Here is a 17,459-nt window from a genome sequence, read left to right on the forward strand (position 1 = left end):
CAAAAAAAAAAAAAAAATTCCATTGGTTTCCAAACTACTTTATGAACAAATTTCAGTTTGTGGCTCCAATTTAAATCAATACAAACTGAATATGGTTCTCAAAAGTAGGGTCGCCAGGACGGAAATGACGGTCTTCTTTTAGGGCAGCTGGTTAATGGGCCTGAAGTTCTGCAAGCATGGCACTTACAGTGTGGTGCCACAAAGAGACAGGAAATGCCAGAGTCAGTGCCACTCTTCTGTGAAGACTGTCACAGAAACCTACCACCACATCTGCATTGGCTGACCTTCAGATCAATAGCTCTTAACCAAGGAAGAATTATCTTTCACTCCTGCAATTAAGCACTTCAGTGCAAAGCAATCTCCATTTATTTGTGCCAATTTTCCTAAATTGCTGGAGTGTGGCAGAAAAATGCATGAAGTGGACTCAAATAGTCTTTCTGATGTTTTTGCTCGATATTCCCCCTCCCACGCTCCCAACTATCGACGCTCTCACGAATTTACGGTTTTGACTTCAGCAGACAGCACTGGGTGGGACAGGACATGTGCCAGCTAAGTACTATGGCGTCTAACCAACATGAGTTAATACAAAGCACATCTGATCAGGACACCTGCAGCTCTCTGGGTTTCCCTCTGATGCCTCTCATCCCTTAGCTTTTCCTGAAAGTGCTCCTGCCTTGTTTTCTTCCTCATTTCTTTAGAATTCCACTTCTCCCAACTTCCTTGCAGCCTGATCCTCCTCGCTTTCTTGTTTCTTTTTCCTGTCACAGGTAATATTTGGGGGCTCTTCCTATATGCCAAGCATTGGACTAAGTGCTCTATGTGTTATCTCAGAGCCTTCGTTTATCGAGAGCCTACTATGTGCAAGGCACCACTGTAAGCACTGGGGATACAGCAGTGAACGGAATGGACAAAAAATATCTCTGCTCTCATGGAGCTTACGTACTAGTGGGAGAGGCAGGAAATACATTCAGTAAATTAGTACCATATTCAGATTGTCAGGGAGTGGTCAGTACTACGGAGAATGGGGCAGGACAAAGAGATTGGAAGTGTTGCTTGGGGGAGGTGGGTGGATTGAAATTCTAGATGGGCAGCTAGGGGAGGCTTTCTGGGAACATGAGAGCTGAGTCAAGACCTGAAGGAAGTGAGGGATTAGCCAGGTGGAGGACTGAGGGCAGGGTTTCCATGTAGAGGGAGGAACCTGTGGCAAGGTCCTGAGGCAGCAGTATCTGTGTGTGTCTGCAGAACAGCAAGGAGGACTATGCAGCTGGAAAGGAGTGAAGGAAGGGCGCGCAAGACCCGAGGACAGCAGGGCCGGGGGCTCACAGGAGCATGTGGACTGGGTGAGCTGGGAGCCACTGCAGTGCTCTGAGTCGGGGAAAAGCACGGCCTAAGATTCCACAACAGTCACTGTCTGCACCATGGAGAACGGGGCAAAGAGGGTCACATGCAGGCAGACATCATATTTGATCATTAAAATGACCCCTTGAGAGGGCTTCCCTGGTGACGCAGTGGTTGAGAGTCCGCCTGCCGATGCAGGGGACACGGGTTCGTGCCCCGGTCCGGGAAGATCCCACATGCTGCGGAGCGGCTGGGCCCGTGAGCCATGGCTGCTGAGCCTGTGTGTCCGGAGCCTGTGCTCCACAACGGGAGAGGCCACGACAGTGAGAGGCCCGCGTACCACCCCCCCAAAACAAAACAAAACAAACAAACAAGATGACCCCTTGAGGTCATCATTGCTAACTCCCCATTTCACAGGTGAGTGCTGTAAAGGCTAACTTAAAAAAAAAGTAAAACCATGGTGCTCATGCAGATGTAATATGACCAAAAAAACCCAAAAGTTAATTTTACTCAGAATGGGTGAACCAAGCAAACGTTAAGAGGCTGAAGAACAAACACATCTGTAGCTCAAGAATGTTGGAATAAACAGCAGATGAAGGCAAAGCTCGCATCTTCCACAGGGAACCAGGGAAGACCATGGGACCCTCTACAGGACAGAACACAACTTGCATGGCTACAGACGCGCAGTATTTTGTGTTGCTACTATTGGTTGTTTACAACTTATATGAGATCAGCATCAGATAAACTGGAGAGGTGTCTTCTAGACAGTGCGTAACTTTGGGATGAAATGCACATTTTTCTCCTTAGAGGAACAAAATAATGAGGCTTAGAGAGATTAAGAACCATGCTAAGGTCACTGAGGAAGTGTTACAGCTGGGGTCTGAACCCAGCTTTTTCTGACTCTCGAGCTGGTGCCCTCCACCTCTCATATTGACCAAGTAGACACCCAGTGGTTCAGGGAAAGTAGAGCCCTGCTGAAATATTTTCAGAGATTTGGAGGGCAGTAAAACTTGGTTATTTAAAGCAAACCTTTTCTAAAGAACTAACTGCATAGCTTAATATCCAAATAAACAAATATTTCCTGAATGTCTGCTCTGTGCAAATCACAGAAATAAGGCATTGAGGACCCAAAGATAAATAGGAAGTAGCTTCCAATGAGCCAGTAATTCAATGAAGCAAAAAGCAACTCTGGCACATTGGAGATACTCAGAATGCCCTGAATGTATTCATCTGGCACACTGATGGAAGACCCTTCACCCTTTTCCTCATGTCCATGTTGTTACCAGCTACATATTCAGTAACAAGAGGTGTAAAGCATCCAGCTATGTAAATGTGTCCACTGTTCTGTGGAATTCCACAGAAAACTACAGCTAGGGAGATTCATGGTGACATATGCTGGGATTGCTGCTTGAAGCAGCAGGATAAGGAGGACAGGTATCTTGTGAATACTTGCAACCCGAATTGAGAGGTGCTTTGTTAACCATGGTACAAAGTTAAGGCCCTACAGATAACTCACGGGAAGGAGGGACGACTGTATTTTTAGAGAAAACCTATTGCTGTTTGTGCTGGTTAATTTTATGTGTCAATTGACTGGGCCATGGCAGGGGTCCAGATATTGGACATTTTCTAAGTGCTACCGGCGGGGTGTTTTTGGATGAATTTAACACCTAAATTGATGGACTCTGTACGGCAGGTTGCCCATCCCAATGTGGGTGGGCCCCGCCTAGTCAGTTGAAGGCCTGAAGAGCGCAAAAGGCTGACTTTCTCCGAATAAGAGGAAATTCGTCCTGCCCGCCTGCCTTGCCTTTAGACTTGAACTGAAACATCGGCTCTCCCTGGATCTCGAGTCTGCCAGCCTTTGGGCTGGAACTACACCATAGGCTTTCTTGAGACTCCAGCTTGCTGACTCACCCTACAGATCTTGGGGCTTGTCAGCTTCATAATCATGTGAGCCAACTCCTTACAATAAATCTCTTCCTATACATATCCACATTCTACTAGTTCTGTTTCTCTGGAGAACACTGACTAATACACAGCTCCACCCACTCTAATTTCGCTCCCCTCCCGTGCCTAGTATATAGTAGATACTTAATTCATATTTATGCGATACATAATTTGCTAAGGGTCTGAAGTAGTTCAAGCATTTATTTTTTTGGCTGACTTTTTCTCCTCCTGCCCATTAAAAGAAGCAGAACAGGAGCATCTCCTGAGGGATGATAGTATTCGGTAGCTTTGAATGTCTGTGTTTATGGGTTTTTTTTTTCCTCTCCATATTATTGCTTTTCTTATTTCATAAAGAATCCAATCTCTCTCTTTTTACCCCTGATTGTGCTCACCTATGAATTCTGATAAAGATGAGAGCTTTGTTGATTTTTTTTTATCAGTTTCTGGGCAGTGGAATTGTAACATCTTTACCACATTGGTCCTAACGACTGATTCAATTACCTGCCTAATCGGGGAGTGCTGCTTTCCATCATGGGTTGCATATGTGGGTCTCTCCTGAAATAATGCATCCTTCAGGGTGCTTTTAACAATAAGTAACAGAAACTTTCACTGAAAGTGTGCTAAATAGGAAGGACATTTGTCATCTCACCTCTCTATCAAGGATTCTAAAGATGAGATGAATCCAGGGTTGGCTCATTTGCTCAACACCACCAACAGAAGATCCAGGTGCTTTCTATGCTACCATATTTGACATGATGGATTCCATTTGGGGTCACATATTGGCTAGAGAGATTCCTGCCTTTGCCTGCAGACACAATGGCATATAGTAAGAAGAGCAACATTTCCTCCCATTAGCTCTTTATTTCTGAGAACACCTTTCCCAGAAGTTCCCTAGCAGGCTTCCCTTCACATATTATTGGCCAGAAGAGGGTCAATGTCATCCCTAAAACAATCCCTGGGCAGGAGGATAGAGAAACCTCCTTGATTAGCTCAGAAAGATTGAGCTTCTCTCTTTGGAGAATTGGAAGGGGTCCAAGCTCACCAGAACCATATATATGGTTGCTCTATGGAATGTGGATATAATCACCTGCTAGGATCAAAGAAAAGGGGGAGATGACAATTAGGTAGACAATCAAGAGTGACAACCACAAGTAGTATTAGAACAAATTTCTCAGATAGAGGATGCCATTCCTTCCTTACAAACAGCTGCTTGCCAGAGAGGTAGAAAAGGAATAAGGGAGAGAATTTTAGGAATTTCAAGATCTGTGCATGCATCTAGACTCAGCTTTAAATCTTGACAACATATAAAACTGACTGAGGGAAAACAGTATTTGTAAAACAGGATCCTAAATATATTTTCCTCCCTAAAGACTGAACTATTAAACTATTGCCAAGTCAAAAAAAACCCATCCACATTCTTTTCCACTAGGGATGCTTCCAATACCATTTTCTTCCTCCCCACCCCCCAGACAGTCTACTTACTCTGGACAGAGACCAAGAGAAAGAATGTGGCATCTGCCTGCACCATATTTATTCTTTCCAAAATTACACATCAAACACTGGTGCTAGACTCGAATAGTAAGAGCTAACATTTATTAGGCACTTACTCCATGCTAAGTGCTTGGTATGTGTCATCTCATTTAATTGTCTAACAACCTGTGAAGTTGCTAACTGTTGTGGATGTTTATTGTTTTGCCCACTTGGCGTCTCTTCTCACCTCATTCTGATAATGCCACCAAATTTTTGACTTGGATAAGTCTTCATACCCTGTCCAGACAAGCAACAAAAGAAAAATTAGGTAAATCAGACTTCATCAAAATTACAAACTTCTGTGCATCAAAGGACACTATAAAGAAAGTGAAAAAAACAACCTACAGAATGAGAGACAGTACTCACAAATTATATATCTGATAAGGGTCCAGTATCCAGGTTATATAAAATATTTATCATTCAACAAAATGACAAACAAGCAAATTGAGAAAAAATAGGGAAGGGCTTGAGTGGATGCTTCTCCAAAGACGATATACAAATGACCAACAAACACATAAAAGATGTTGGACATTATTAGTCATTATTAGGGAACTGAAAATCAAAACCACAATGAGATACCACTTCATAGTTACTAGCATGCCTAAAATGAAAACAGACAATAACAAGTGTTGACAAGGATGTAGAGAAATTGGAAGCATCATACACTGCTGATCGGAATGTAAGATGGTGCAGCTGCTGTGGAAAAGAGTGTTATGAGTCCTCAAAAAGTTATAAAGAGGACCTTCAAGATGGTGGAGGAGTAAGACATGGAGATCACCTTCCTCCCCACAAATACATCAAAAATATATCTACTTGTGGAACAACTCCTACAGAACACCTACTGAATGCTGGCAGAAGACCTCAGACTTCCCAAAAGGCAAGAAACTCCCCATACACCTGGGTAGGGCAAAAGAAAAAAGGAAAAACAGAGACAAAAAAATAGAGATGGGATCTGCACCTCTGGGAGGGAGCTGTGAAGGAGGAAAAGTTTCCACACACTAGGAAGCTCCTCCACTGGTGGAGACAGGGGGTGGGCAGGGGCGAAGCTTTGGAGCCACAGAGGAAAGTGTAGCAACAGGGGTGCAGAGGGCAAAGCGGAGAGATTCCTGCACAGAGGATCGGTGCCAACCAGCACTCACCAGTCTGAGAAGCTTCTCTTCTCACCCACTGGGGTGGGTGGGGGCTGGGAGCTGAGGCTTGGGCTTTGGAGGTCAGATCCCAGGGAGAGCACTGGGGTTGGCTGAGTGAACACAGCCTGAGGGGGGCTGGTGTGCCACAGCTAGCTGGGAGGGAATCCAGGAAAAAGTCTGGAACTGCCTAAGAGTCAAGAGACCATTGTTTCAGGGTGCACAAGGAGAGGGGATTCAGAGCACCATCTAAACAAGCTCCAGAGATGGGCGCAAGCCGAGGCTATGGGGGCAGACATGAGAGATGGGCATGAGATGCTAAGGCTGCTACTGCAGCCCCCAAGAATCCTGTGTGCAAGCACAGGTCACTATCCACACCTCCCCTCCCTGAAGCCTGTGCAGCCGGCCACTGCCAGGGTCCCGTGATCCAGGGACAACTTCCCTGGGAGAACACATGGCATGCCTCAGGCTGTTGCAATGTCATGCTGGCCTCTGCCTCTGCAGGCTCACCCCGCATTCCATACCACTCCCTTCCCCATGGTCTGAGCGAGTCAGAGCCCTCGAATCAGCCGCTCCTTTAACCCTGTCCTGTCTGGGTGAAGAACAGATGCCAGAGGGTGACCTACATGCAGAGGCAGGGCCAAACCCAAATCTGAACCCCAGGAGCTGTGCGAACAAAGAAGAGAAAGGGAAATTTCTCCGTGAGCCTCAGGAACAGTGGATTAAAAGTCCACAATCAACTTGATGTAGCCTGCATCAGTGGAATACCTGAAGAGACAATGAATCATCCCAAAACTGGGGAGGTGGACTTTGGGAGCAACTCTAGACTTGGGCTGTGCTTTCTGCACCTAATTTGTTTCTAGTTTTATGTTTATCTTAGTTTAGTATTTAGAGCTTATTACCATTGGTAGATTTGTTTATTTATTTGGTTGCTCACTTCCTTTATATATATATATATATATTTTTTTTTCCTTTTTCTTTTTTTGTGAGCGTGTATGTGTATGCTTCTTTCTGTGACTTTTGTCTGTATAGGTTTGCATTTACCATTTGTCCTAGGGTTCTGTCTTTGTTTTTCTCTTAGTATAGTTTTTAGCGCTTGTTATCATTGGTAGATTTGTTTATTGGTTTGGTTGCTCTCTTCTTTTTTAATTACTTTTTTATTTTAGTATTTTAAAAACTTTTTATTTTAATAAATTTATTTTATTATTCTTTTCTTTCTTTAATTTTTTTTTCTTTCTCCCTTTTCCTCTGAGCCATGTGGCTGACAGAGTCTTGGTGCTCCAGCCAGGTATCAGGCCTGAGCCCCTGAGGTGGGAAAGCTGAGTTCAGGACATTGGTCCACCAGAGACCTCCCAGCCCCTTGTAACATCAATCGGCAAGAGGTCTCCCAGAGATCTCCATCTCAATGCTAAGACCCAGCCCCACTCAATGACTAGCAAGCTCCAGTGCTGTACACCCTATGCCAAAAAACTAGCAAGACAGGAACACAACCCCACCAATTAGGAGAGAGGCTGCCTAAAATCATAATAAGTTCACAGACACACCAAAACACACCACCAGATGTGGTTTTGCCCACCAGAAAGACAAGATCCAGCCTTATCCACCAGAACACAGGCACCAGTCCCCTCCACCAGGAAGCCTACACAACCCACTGAACCAACCTTACCCACTGGGGGCAGACACCAAAGAGAATGGGAACTACGAACCTGCAGCCTGTGAAAAGGAGACCCCAAACACAGTAAGTTAAGCAAAATGAGAAGACAGAGAAACACACAGCAGGTAAAGGAGCAAGGTAAAAACTCACCAGACCAAACAAATGAAGAGGAAATAGGCAGTCTACCTGAAAAAGAATTCAGAGTAATGATAGTAAAGATGATCCAAAATTTTGGAAATACAATGGAGAAAATACAAGAAACGTTTAACAAAGACATAGAAGAACTAAAGAGCAAACAAACAATGATGAACGACAAAATAAATGAAATTAAAAATTCTCTAGAAGGAATCAATAGCAGAATAACTGAGGCAGAAGAATGGATAAGTGACCTGCAAGATAAAATAGTGGAAATAACTGCCACAGAGCAGAATAAAGAAAAAAGAATGAAAAGAATTGAGGACAGTCTCAGAGACCTCTGGGATAACATTAAAAGCACCAACATTCAAATTATAGGGGTCCCAGAAGAAGAAGAGAAAAAGAAAGGGACTGAGAAAATACTTGAGAGATGGGCATGAGATGCTAAGGCTGAAGGGAGTTGACAAGACATATTTAAAGTGATGAGAGGGCAAAACCTACAACCAAGATTACTCTACCCAGAAAGGATCTCATTCAGATTTGACGGAGAAATGAAAACCTTTACAGACAAGCAAAGGCTAAGAGAATTCAGCACCACAAAACTAGCTTTACAACAAACACTAAAGGAACTTCCCTAGGCAGGAAACACAACAGAAGGAAAAGACCTACAAAAACAAACCCAAAACAATTAAGCAAATGGTAATAGGAACATACATACAGATAATTACCTTAAACGTAAATGAATCAAATGCTCCAACCAAAAGACACAGACTGGCTGAATGGATACAAAAACAAGACCCATATATATGCTGTCTATAAGAGATGCACTTCAGACCTAGGGACACATACAGACTGAAAGTGAGGGGATGGAAAAAGATATTCCATGCAAATGGAAATCAAAAGAAATCTGGAGTGGCAATTCTCATATCAGACAAAAGACTTTAAACTAAAGGAACTTCCCCAGGCAGGAAACACAACAGAAGGAAAAGACCTACAAAAACAAACCCAAAACAATTAAGCAAATGGTAATAGGAACATACATACAGATAATTACCTTAAACGTAAATGAATCAAATGCTCCAACCAAAAGACACAGACTGGCTGAATGGATACAAAAACAAGACCCATATATATGCTGTCTATAAGAGATGCACTTCAGACCTAGGGACACATACAGACTGAAAGTGAGGGGATGGAAAAAGATATTCCATGCAAATGGAAATCAAAAGAAATCTGGAGTGGCAATTCTCATATCAGACAAAAGACTTTAAAATATAGACTATTACAAGAGACAAAGAAGGACACTACATAATGATCAAGGGATCAATCCAAGAAGAAGATATTACAATTGTAAATATTTATGCACCCAACATAGGAGCACCTCAGTACATAGCACAAATGCTAACAGCTATAAAAACGGAAATTGACAGTAACACAATAATAGTAGGGGACTTAAGCCCACTTTCACCAATGGACAGATCATCCAAAATGAAAATAAATAAGGAAACACAAGCTGTAAATGACACATTAAACAAGATGGACTTAATTGATATTTATAGGACATTCCATCCAAAAACAACAGAATACACTTTCTTCTCATGTGCTCATGGAACATTCTCTGGAATAGATCATATCTTGGGGCACAAATCAAGCCTTGGTAAATTTAAGAAAATTGACAACATATCAAGTATCTTTTCTGACCACAACATTATAAGACCAGATATCAATTAGAGGAAAAAATCTGTAAAAAATACAAACACATGGAGGCTAAACAATACACTACTAAATAACCAAGAGATCACTGAAGAAATCAAAGAGGAAAGCAAACAATACCTAGAAACAAATGACAATGAAAAGGAAAGAACAAAAATACCCCAAAGTTAGCAGCAGGAAAGAAATCATAAAGATCATATCAGATATAAATGAAAAAGAAATCAGGAAAAGATAGCAAGCATCAATAAAACTAAAAGCTGGTTCTTTGAGATGATAAAATTGATAAACCATTAGCCAGACTCATTACGAAAAAAAGGGAAAAGACTCAAATCAACAGATTTAGAAATGAAAAAGAAGCAAAAACTGACACTGCAGAAATACAAAAGATCTTGAGAGATTACAACAAGCAACAGTATGCCAACAGAATGGAAAACCTGGAAGAAATGGACAAATTCTTAGAAATTCACAACCTACCAAGACTGAACCAGGAAGACATAGAAAATATAAACAGACCAATCACAAGCACTGAAATTGAAACTGTGATTAAAAATCTTCCAAGAAACAAAAGCCCAGGACCAGATGGCTTCACAGGCGAATTCTATCAACTTTTATTTAAAGAAGAGCTAACAACTATCCTTCTCAAACTCTTCCAAAATATAGCAGAGGGAGGAACACTCCCCAACTCATTCTACGAGCCCACCATCACCCTGACACCAAAACCACAGATGTCACAAAAAAAGAAAACTACAGGCCAATATCACTGATGAACATAGATGCAAAAATCCTCAACAAAATATTAGCAAACAGAATGCAACAGCACATTGAAAGGATCATACACCATGATCAAGTGGGGTTTATCCAAGGAATGCAAGGATTCTTCAATATACGCAAATCAATCAATGTGATACACCATATTAACAACTTGAAGGATAAAAACCACATGATAATCTCAAAAGATACAGAAAAAGCTTTTGACAAAATTCAACACCGATTTATGATAAAAACCCTCCAAAAAGTAGGCATAGAGGGAACTTACCTCAACATAATAAAGGCCATATGTACGACAAACCCACAGCCAACATCGTTCTCAACAGTGAAAAACGGAAACCGTTTCCACGAAGATCAGGAAAAAGACAAGGTTGCCCACTCTCACCATTATTATTCGAAATAGTTTTGGAAGTTTTAGCCACAGCAATCAGAGAAGAAAAGGAAATAAAAGGAATCCAAATCGGAAAAGAAGAAGTAAAACTGTCACTGTTGGCAGATGACATGATACTATACATAGAGAATCCTAAAGATGCTACCAGAAAACTACTAGAGCTAATCAATGAATTCGGTAAAGTAGCAGGATACAAAATTAATGCAGAGATATCTCTTGCATTCCTATACACTAATGATGAAAATTCTGAAGGAGAAATTAAGGAAACACTCCCATGTACCACTGCAACAAAAAGAATAAAATACCTAGGAATAAACCTACCTAAGGAGACAAAAGACCTGTATGCAGAACACTATATGACACTGATGAAAGAAATTAAAGAGGAAACAAACAGATGGAGAAATATACCATGTTTTGGACTGGAAGAATCAATATTGTGAAAATGATTCTACTACCCAAAGCAATCTACAGATTCAGTGCAAACCCTATCAAACTACCAATGGCATTTTTCACAGAACTAGAACAAAAAAATTCACAATCTGTATGGAAACACAAAGCAAGAATATACAATGGAGAAAAGGCAGCCTCTTCAATAAGTGGTGCTGGGAAAACTGGACAGTTACATGTAAAAGAAGGAAATTAGAACACTGCTAACACCAAACACAAAAACAAACTCAAAATGGATTAAAGACCTAAATGTAAGGCCAGACACTATAAAACACTTAGAGAAAAACATAGGCAGAACACTCTGTGACATAAATCACAGCAAGATCCTTTTTGACCGACCTTCTAGAAAAATGGAAATAAAAATAAAAATAAATAAATGAGACCTAATGAAACTTAAAAGCTTTTGCACAGGAAAGGAAACCATAAACAAGATGAAAAGTCAACCCTCAGAGTGGGAGGCAATATTTTCAAATGAAGCAGCTGACAAAGGATTAACCTCCAAAATATACAAGCAGCTCATGCAGCTCAATATCCAAACAACCCAATCCAAAAATGGGCAGAAGATCTAAATAGACATTTCTCTAAAGAAGATATACAGATTGCCAACAAACACATGAAAGGATGCTCAACATCACTAATCATTAGAGAAATGCAAATGAAAACTACAATGAGGTATCACCTCACACCAGTCAGAATGACCATCATAAAAAATCTACAAACAATAAATGCTGGAGAGGGTGTGGAGAAAAGGGAACCCTGTTGCACTGTTGGTGGGAAGGTAAATTGATACAGCCACTATGGAGAACAGTATGGAGCTTCCTTAAAAACTAAAAATAGAACTACCATACGACCCAGCAATCCCACTACTGGGTATATACCCTGAGAAAACCATAATTCAAAAAGAGTCATGTACCACAACGTTCATTGCAGCTCTATTTACAATAGCCAGGACATGGAAAAAAAAAACAAATATGCTAACACAAATATATGGAATCTAAAAAAAAAAAAAAAAGCTTCTGAAGAGCATAGGGGCAGGACAGGAATAAAGACACAGAGGTAGGGAATGGACTTGAGGACACAGGGTGGGGAAGGGTAAGCTGGGACAAAGTGAGAGAGTGGCATGGACATATACACACTACCAAATGTAAAATAGCTAGCTAGTGGGAAGCAGCTGCATAGCACAGGGAGATCATCTCAGTGCTTTGTGACCACCTAGATTGGTGGGATAGGGAGGGTGGGAGGGAGACGCAAGAGGGAGGGGATATGGGGATATATGTATACGTATAGCTGACTCATTTTGTTATACAGCAGAAACTAACACACCATTGTAAAGCAGTTATTCTACAATAAAGATGTTAAAAAAAATCCATGTAACACAGCAATTCAGCTCCCAGATATATACCCAAAATAATTGAAAATAGTCCAACATTTGTACATGAATGTTCACAGCAGCAGTATTCATTATAGCCCCAAAGTGGAAATAACCCAAATGTCTATCAACTGAAAAATAGAGAAACAATATATGATATATCCATAGTATGGAATATTATTCAGCTGTAGAAGGAATGAAGTACTGATACATGCTACAGTGTGGATGAACCTTGAAAACATTATGCTAAATAAGAGATGCCAGACACAAAAAGTCACATATTGTATGATTCCATTTAAATAAAATATCCAGAATATGTAAATTCATAGAGACAGAAATCAGATGAATGGTTTCCAGGTCTGGGGAAAGGGAGGGAGGGAGGGGTAGTAACTGTTTAATGGGTACAGGAATTCCCTTTGGGGTGATGAAAATGTTTTGGAACTAGATAAAGGTTATGATTGCCAACACTGTGAACATACTAAATGCCATTGAATTGTACACTTTTAAATGTTAATTTTGTTACATGAATACCATCAAAAAAATTTCCCAAATCCCCTGCCCTCCCCCAGCCAAAGAGATCATTCACTCAAGCTAAGCCACTCAAATCTGCTCCCCTTGGAATTTGAATCTTCCTTCCCAAACTGCTTACGTAGCATCCATGTCCAAACTATAGTCCTATTTTCTTTTGCTATCCCAAACTGTCCTAGCTACTATTGTACCATCTCAAGTAAGGGCAACTCCATCCTTTTGGTTGCTCAAGCCAAAAAGCCTCAGAGCCATCCCTACCTCATTTCTTATTCTCACACCTCACATCTAACCACGCAGGAGATTCCTTTCGCTTTATGAACAAACTATACCCGGAACCCCACGATGTCTTACTCCTCTGCAGCTATCTCCCTAGCGAGAGACGCACCAGCAGCTCTACCCTGAATCACTGCAGGAACCTTCTAACCAGCTTCCCTGTTTCTGCCCTTGTTCTCCTTGTCCTAGGTTGTCTCCAGGAGGATCCTCACCTCCTGGTATTTGTTCCCTGGTTTAATCAATCCCTTCCTGTTGAGTGTGGGCTGGACTTAGTGCGTTGCTGCTAAGGAATAGAATAAGGCAGAAACGACAGTCTCTCTGTTTGTCTGCTTCTGTCTCCGTCTCTCTGTCTCTCTCTCTTTTATCTCTTGCTCTGGGGAAAGCCAGCTAGTAAGTTATGAGCAAACCCATGGAGGGGTCCACGTGGTGAGGAACTAAAGCCTCTGCCAGCAGTCACACAAATGCACTTGGAATGAGATCTCCCAGCCCCACCTTCATCTGGTCATCACCTCTTCATGTTGTTCCTCTGATCATAACCCCACAGTGACTTCCCATCTAAGCCCCTGTGATGGCTCACAGTGCCCTGTAGGATCTGGCTTCTTATTACTTCAGACCTGAGCTCTTTCTCCCCTCTGTTGCTCACTCTGCTCCAGCTGGCCTCCCGGGACCAGATCCAGCCTCCGTCCAGGTCTTTCAGCCACGTTTCCTCTGCCTGGAACACTCCCCACCAGGTGACCACACTCTCCTTCACTCACCTCTTTCAAGTCTTTGCTCAAATGTCAGTCCCACAATGAAGTCCATCCAGTCCACTTTATTTCACATAAATAGCGCCCTCCCCCTCAACACCCCCAACCTTTTGTCCAGCTGTACTCTTTCTTTACCCACGACACTCATCGACTTCTAATATAGTTTACACTCTTCTCATAGATTATGTTCATTGGTTTTTGTCTCTCTCCTACTAGAATGTCAGCCCCTCAAGGGCAGGGATCACTGCTGCATTGCAAGCATTAGAAGAGCCTGGAAAGTAGTAGGTGCTCAATAAATATCTGATGAGTGAATGAAAACTGGAGTGGCCCAGAGCCAGAAATCAGTTTCTGCTGATGGCAGCGTCGTGAGGACAGGTCCACTAGGCCCTTCTACTGAGTCCCAGAGAGGTTGTCATTTCTCCAGCTCTTACTTAGGCTTCCAGTCTGTCTCCTTTTCACTTGGTACTTAGAATGATTTCCTGTTCTTTGCCACCACATAATGAACTGGAGCACTCGTATTCTCACTGATTTAAAGAGGTAAAAACTCGAGTTTGAATCTGTAAGTGACTTGCCCTTGGCCAAACAGCAAGAAACTAGCAGAGCCCAGATCCAAGTCCAAGTCTAATGCTGGAGCCCACGTTTATATTCACTGGTGCACAGGAGGGTAGTACGATCACGCTGCCACAGGACATGCCTGGGAAGGAATTACATTCAAGCTGGGTTGTGAAGCCCCAAAGATAAAGCAAGCACACAAAAAAGCAAGATAACAAATCTCAGACGGCCAGGGAAGTCGTTTCAGAGGTCGCAAATTTCAACGATAACAAGGTTGGTGCTGCCCTATCTTTGATTTGCTGTCCTCAGCATTCCTCCCGCAGATGGACGTTCACATCTCCCATTACTCAGCAATTCCACTCCTGGGAAAGTTCTCCAAAGAAACTCTTGCATATGTATTACAGGAGATACTAAGAATACACTCTACCTAATAGCAAAAGCCTGGAGATAAACCAAGTATCATTAATGGAAGAACCCGCTAATAAATCATAGTACAATTAATATGAAATTGTAATCAGCTGATGAACCAGAGCTGGGGTCAGCCAACTACGTGGCCTATTTTTGTATGGTCCGCAGGCTAAGGGTGGCTTTTTACATCTTTTAAGGGTTATAAAATAAACAAAGTGACAGATCATAGGTGGCCTGCAGGGTCTAAAATGTTTCCCATATGGCTGTTTACAGGAAAAGTTTGCAGATCCCTGACCTAGAGCAACTTGCGAAAATGTGGATGAATCTTAGAAGTGAAAAAAAAGTCTCAAAAGTTTATATATATCATGATATCTTTTTTATAAAAACAAAGTCAACTAAAGTAAAAATGGACTTTTAAGGAGTACATACAGATGCAATAAAAATATAGAAGAAGAAAAGCAGGGGAAAGATGGAATTCAAGAGAATGATTTGCTACCCCAAGTGGGGCAAATGATTAAGTACTCCAGAGGATGGGGTCGGGTGGGCAGTATATGTAGATGAAGGTCCTAGGTTTTGTTGTGGGAGGTGAAAAGATGGTGCTTATTAATCTTTTAAAGAAATAAGTTAAATAAAAGCAGGCCCTGCATGGACCAATGATGAGAGTGTACCATGAACCAAGGCTTGTAATTAACCCAAAATGGCAAATGAGGTCCAAGAATGTTAATGAGCAAAACATACTAACTGCAAAATTTAAAAAAAGAATCAGCATATACAATAAAAAAGTAAAGTAGTAAAAATCTCTTTCTCCCTACTTGTCCACTTGCAATGCCATACCTCAGAGGTAACCACTGTCAACTATCTGAGGGATATTCTGCTCATATAAGGATAGAAACCACTGCTAAACAGAGACCCTGAAACATACATAGAGGTGCATAAATAAGAAATGAGCTGATGTCTCTCCCACGTCACAGTGGGCCATCCTGGCTGTAATGACTGCCTTTCGGGTGGGAATCCAAGCTCCTTCTGTCTTGCTGTTTCACAGTTTCCCTTGTCTACATGATAGGAGAGAGCCCACCACCACCTCCACAGCAGGGGATGTGTCACAGGACATTGCCATTCCATTTAAGGCCCAGAAGTTGCACACATCATTTTATGCTCACACCAATGGGCAAATCTTAGCTGCAAGGGAGTCTGGGAAGTGTAGTCTTTATTCTAGGAGGCGTGGGCCTAGCTACAATCCAGAGATTCTAGCATTCTTTTCTGTTCATACATCAACATATAAATGTATATGCATGCACTGTTATTTATGAAACTGTATATACCCTACATAAGCTATTGCTGTTCTGCAGGTTGAATTTTCCAGATAGCAATATATCCTAGAAGTCTTTCCATATTACCACATATAGTATGTCTCATTCTTTGAAATGATTACATGGGGCTCCATTGCATGTATGTAGCATAATGTACATAACCATCCCTTTTCATCAGCATTTTAGTTTTTTCCAGTTGCCTGGGGTCTTCTGGAAGGCTTGATGACCACATACACATATTTACATACATACATGTATTTACACCCTTGCAAAGCAGAGAGTCACGGTTCCTGATGATAAGTCCAGCTCTCCAAGTGGTAGTCCTGGATTGGCCTTCCCAAACCTCAGTACCAATATCTTCGGTTTGCTTCTGACACGTGCAAAGAAACTCCTAGGGGGATTAGCTGGTCCAGCTGTGGTCCTGAAGGGAGGAGCCTGACTGTGTTTTGGTCAGATGCTACCTTCCCCCACTGCCACAGCAGGGATGGTGAGAGCCTCACTCTTCTGAGTCTCAGCCTAACACCAACCTTGGGGATGGTGAGATGAGGAAAGAAAACGGAAGATAGCAGAAAGAGAAACAGGCACTGGCCTATGTCCTCTAACTGCCCAGCAAGAAATTATCTCCCACAGTAAGAAGAGAACTGCTGTCTTCTCAAGTTAATAGTTTTCCATCTTCTCCCAGTGCCCATCTAACACGATGATTCTTTCTGTTTCTCCCGGGGCTTCCTCTGTTTCTGTACTGCAGAGGTACCATTCCAATGAATTCAGAGAGAACCTGCACAGCTGTCACACTGTCATGAGCTGAGGGTGCCTCAAGCAGCTTCCAGGTGTTTGGAATTGGCCATACTCTGTCCTTGTTAATGCATGTGATTAGCGAGCTCTAGGAGGTGTTAGGAATTCTTTAATAACAAGTGTTATTAAATTAGACTCTTCCTCCCCAGAAGGCAATCTTGAAACAAAACCCTGTGCAACACGCTGGAAGGGGAGGGGGTGAGGGAGAGGCTGACACTGAGCAGTGACTCCCAGAGCTGAGCACTGAGCTGCCTGGGACCCAAACACGGGCTCATCAACATCCTTGAGACCCGTCCTTTGAACTGGGGGGAAACTGGCATCCAGGAAGTTAAGTAACTTGGCTGAGTTACTTAGAGGCAGTGGTGGGCTTCAACTTTGGGTCAGGCTGCCTTAACGCCCCTTGCTTTTGCTGTCAAGTTAAATGGCTCTGCAGA

At 42.2% G+C, this 17,459-nt stretch overlaps 1 protein-coding gene across 1 annotated transcript in view; it reads right to left on the reverse strand.

Annotated features, from left to right (window-relative positions):
- KAZN (kazrin, periplakin interacting protein) overlaps positions 1 to 17,459 on the reverse strand; it is a 1,100,080-nt gene that overhangs the window by 648,987 nt on the left and 433,634 nt on the right. The window lies entirely within an intron of this gene.

The sequence above is a fragment of the Neophocaena asiaeorientalis genome, unplaced genomic scaffold (assembly GCF_003031525.2).
Source record: "Neophocaena asiaeorientalis asiaeorientalis breed wild unplaced genomic scaffold, Neophocaena_asiaeorientalis_V1.1 scaffold275, whole genome shotgun sequence".
Lineage (NCBI taxonomy): Eukaryota > Metazoa > Chordata > Mammalia > Artiodactyla > Phocoenidae > Neophocaena > Neophocaena asiaeorientalis.